This window comes from Rosa chinensis, chromosome 5 (genome assembly GCF_002994745.2).
Source record: "Rosa chinensis cultivar Old Blush chromosome 5, RchiOBHm-V2, whole genome shotgun sequence".
NCBI lineage: Eukaryota > Viridiplantae > Streptophyta > Magnoliopsida > Rosales > Rosaceae > Rosa > Rosa chinensis.
Genome location: NC_037092.1, coordinates 28,855,181 through 28,859,066, shown reverse-complemented (window position 1 = coordinate 28,859,066; position 3,886 = coordinate 28,855,181). Strand labels below are relative to the sequence as shown.

Sequence of the window (3,886 nt, the reverse complement as noted above, 5' to 3'; positions counted from 1 at the left end):
GGAGCTGTGAGCCCCGGAAAATATTTAAGGAATTAAGATGAGTTTAATTTTATTTATCGATAAGTGATAACGATATTTGGAAAACTTTTCAGACAAACTTTACAGAATTGAATCTTCAATTTATTGACTCGAGTGTAAAGTACGTGACATGACGAGCTCGTGGTAATTTTCTTAGAATTTTTCGGACGTCGGAACTATTTATTACGAATCTCGGAAGTTCAGGAATTAACAAATTCATTTGGAATAAAAGAAAATATGTGGAGCGATCTGAGCCGTTCATTGTAATCTTGTTAATCAGGATCGTTGATTTCAAATATATAAAGGATTGAGATTGGATCAGCGACCCAAAAAGCCCCATTCCAAGTTAGAGCTCTCGACCCGTTTACACGACCTGACGAACTGCGTAGTGATCGACCGGAACCTCTCCATTCGGCGACGATAGGGCGGCGCACCGGTACCGTTCGGTTCGTCTTGACGACGCCGACGTGCCTCTTGTAACGGATCGTCCATGCAAGGAGCGAGGAGAGAAAATCGAGGCTCGAAAGTTTCTAACTTTCTGGCGGTTCCACAGCATTTTCCGGCGATCGTTTGTTGATGCATGAGGTATGAAACATGCTCTTCTCTTCGTGCTCTACATTTTGGTGTAAATGGATTTTGGAATTGATAGAGTTTTGTTGGATTGGTGTTGTCGGCTGATGTCGAGGCTACTGTTCCGGCAGAGTGTTCTAGAGTTCTTTGATTCAATTTTGATGATAATTCTGGTCCTAGAACGAGCAGCGAGAGGTGGGTTGCATTGAAATTTAGAATTGGTGTGGTGGAGCACAGTCGGGTAGCAGAACAAAGAGTTCGAAAGTCCGTGAAGTTTGATGGTGAAAAGTCTGGTTTTGTTCGAATTGGAACAAGACATAGACATGCAAAGGGAGAGAGATTCAGAAGCTTGCCAGAGTTGGTAATTGGGTTTGAGTATTCCTCGATCAATTCTTAATCCCAATTGGCTGTGCACTGATCTTTTGTTGTGCTTATAGCATAGGATTTCAACTTGGAGGTTTTAAAGACGTATAATTGGACGAGGGCTGTCCAAGTTCATTTTGAGTTCCACAGTGAAGGTAAGGAATTACTCAAATTGGTTCTATTGCGTTGTGTTAATTAAGTTTGGTTCTGAAACTTGTCTTCTGGATTTAGAACCGGAGTGATGGCGAATAAAGGATGCAGAACCTCGGTGGGCTAAGAAGTAAGAACTCCAACAATTGCAATGGAAGAGCTATTCATGGTAAGTTGGGAGTTTGTATGTAATCCTATATTTAAGTTAAATTTAAGAAAAGTAGTAACGTGATTGAGGAGGAAAAGTGACATTTGTTTGGGAATAAGTTGTGAACAGTGAGATTAGCATTATTAGTTGCAAAGCTGCGGTTGTGGTTTGATAGTTGGAAATTAAAGAAAGAAATTGTCAAAGCTCATGTTACCATGCACATTAAGTGGCTACAGTTTTGAGTCAGTTATTGGTTAGAGCAAGTTCACCCGTTGGGTCACCGGGTCACTTACTATTCACTGCTTTTTAGTGTATATTTTCATTCTCTGGGTTACTAAATACACTGTGCTCGTGACCCAGGGCACGAAATACACTGTGCAGGTCACTATGGTGACCTAGAACACTGTACATGGTGACCCAGGGCACAAAATACACTGTGCTCGTGACCCAGAGGGTGAAATTAACACTAAAAAGCAGTGAATAGTGGGTGACCTGGTGACCCAACGGGTGAACTTGCTCTTACAAGTTGTTTGTGATTAGATGCTAGAAGTAGAAATCTGGGCGTACATATTATAAATCGTATTGAAAAATTACAAGATATAATTGACCTTGGTGAAGCTTTTTGCTAGTGATGGCCTTGTGAATTCTATAATTTATCGATAACTATGTCGTTTACATACATTTAAAGGATTTGGGTTTCTTGACATCTGTGAATGTTGGAAGTGCACTGAATATATATAGAAGTGATTATAAAGCTAAGAACTTGACGTACTGTCAAGTGTTTTCCAAGATAAGTATGAGGTTAATTGATATATATGGACCAAACCAATTGTAAAGATGTTTCATTTGGATGCCTTTCTGGGTTGGTATCTAATCTTGAATTTGATCGAATTTTAATTTGAATATGGGTGTCCATAGTAAATTTGGATATGTCTGTGATACTTTGGAACCTCAAAAGTTTAGGAAAAATGACTATTCGAATATCTTGGTACAGTGAAATTGGCATGATCATATTACTGTTGTCAATTTCAAATATTCAAATGACAATGAATTGTTGTCGGACTTAGGGACTCTAGTTACCCGGAACATGAAAGATTGTGGTGTTGGCCTAGAAGAGCGAATGGAATCAAAGCTACGGTATTCCAGGTAGGGGATTCTGGACTCGCCTCAGTTAGTAATTTTGATGCATATATTTTAAGGAAATTATTGATGCATGAAAAATGTATTTCGATTTTTCTATGAGTTAATATTTGATGACCTGAGAGTGAGAGGAGCATAGCGACTTCCTTGGGCTTCGATCCCCTAAACCTCCGGAGGGGCTGTATGGGCTGAAGACTGTCTGACATCCTTTGAGGTGTGGCACTGCTTCTAGGTGATACGGCGTAAGTGGACACTCTCGCTACACCTTGCCGGTGTAAACGATGTTAATCGTGGTAAGGTTGTAGTAGGCATAGAATCAAAGCTATGGTATTCCAGGTAGGGGATTCTGGACTCGCCTCAATTAGTAATTTTGATGCATATATTTAAGGAAATTATTGATGCATGAAAAATGTATTTCGATTTTTCTATGAGTTAATATTTGATGACCTGAGAGTGAGAGGAGCATAGTGACTTCCTTGGGATTCGATCCCCTAAACTTCCGGAGGGGCTGTATGGGCTGAAGAGTGTCTGACATCCTTTGAGGTGTGGCACTGCTTCTAGGTGATACGGCGTAAGTGGACACTCTCGCTACACCTTGCCGGTGTAAACGATATTAATCGTGGTAAGGTTGTTTCATTCTTTTGGGCCCTACTGTACTTTTATATACGAACAACGGTTTTGTGGTTTCGAACATGTTTGTTTATATGCATCGTTTTCTCACTTACTTTGCCGGCACCATTGTTTAATTGTTTTTACACCTAGCTGGGGTAGAGTCTTATTGAGCAGCGAGGACGAAAGCTCACCCCTACAACAGTTTGTGGATGCAGGTACTGTGTATGAAGACAGGATAGCTGGCCGATGCTGGGTGTGGCTTAGTTACATTAAATTTCAAATTATGTCATCGACGGAGTTAGATCCGCATGACAGGTTTCCTTGTTTCCTTTACTCCCTCACAATTCGTTTACTGAGTTTGTAATTGTTCGTAAAGTACCCCTCTTGTAAATTTTTCGGATGGTGATCTTGAACCGGACTAATATTTGATAATTGTTATGAAATGACTTGTATTTGTTTTCTTTAAAGGATTTCCGATGGTTTTATAGTTTTCACCTAACTTAAACAACTGCTTTTGTGCTCAAGCTTTCCTAGTGTATTTATTAAAGCATTTTTAACTTCCTTGTGTTGCCTTGCGGGTTCTTAGGACTTGAGTTAAGTATCTTAGCTTAGGTTCTAAGGGCATGCGGCACTGTAATGTACTCGATTTGAAGAGGTGCAAATCGGGGGGTTATAGGAGCGTCTCCCAATGATGTCTCTTGGACATAACCATAATTCGGAATATTCTCATGAGATGGATTATTTTGTGCCAAACTCACTTTCTTTCTTGGGCAAAAATCCATCAAACCTTTGGGCCTTCCGCACTTCCTGGCAGAAGCCATGGTCTTAGCCACTGCGTCACCCATATAAGGGATGTTGGTGCCATGCTCAGTTTCCCTTGAGATG

The 3,886-nt window shown here is 40.5% G+C and overlaps 1 long non-coding RNA gene across 4 annotated transcripts; it reads left to right on the top strand.

Annotated features, from left to right (window-relative positions):
• The first annotated feature begins 359 nt into the window (after positions 1-359).
• LOC112164041 lies at positions 360-3,488 on the top strand. Of its 4 annotated transcripts, none has more exons than XR_005799186.1 (4): positions 360-603; positions 720-1,106; positions 1,183-1,270; positions 2,317-3,488. It is a non-coding gene; the product is annotated as an uncharacterized LOC112164041 (long non-coding RNA). The 4 variants fall into 4 exon arrangements; XR_005799185.1 differs by having other exon boundaries at positions 704-1,106; XR_005799184.1 differs by having other exon boundaries at positions 360-949; positions 1,026-1,106.
• The last annotated feature ends 398 nt before the right edge of the window (positions 3,489-3,886 follow it).